Source organism: Leptonychotes weddellii, unplaced genomic scaffold (genome assembly GCF_054177405.1).
Source record: "Leptonychotes weddellii isolate Sample4059 unplaced genomic scaffold, ASM5417740v2 HiC_scaffold_382814, whole genome shotgun sequence".
NCBI lineage: Eukaryota > Metazoa > Chordata > Mammalia > Carnivora > Phocidae > Leptonychotes > Leptonychotes weddellii.
Window position 1 is genome coordinate 1 of NW_027986535.1, and position 202 is coordinate 202.

Below are 202 nucleotides of genomic sequence, written 5' to 3' on the forward strand. Positions count from 1 at the left end.
ATGCAGGATCTAGTTACAATGTAGCTGTAAAGTGCTGCCTTGTCTTTGCCCCCTGCTCAAAATAAAGCTGTTACCTTTCTAGCCCTGTCCGCCATGGTGCTTAGCAGCCAGGGATGCATGGTCTCAGACATGTTTACCAAGTAAAACACTGACTTGAGGGGCGCCTGGGTGGCTCAGTCATTAAGCGTCTGCCTTCGGCTCA

General features: G+C 50.5%; 1 non-coding gene across 1 annotated transcript; it reads left to right on the forward strand.

The window, feature by feature from the left end:
* Positions 1-131, forward strand: LOC145719323 (small nucleolar RNA SNORA63). The gene has a single exon (XR_014142306.1). It is a non-coding gene; the product is annotated as a small nucleolar RNA SNORA63 (small nucleolar RNA).
* The last annotated feature ends 71 nt before the right edge of the window (positions 132-202 follow it).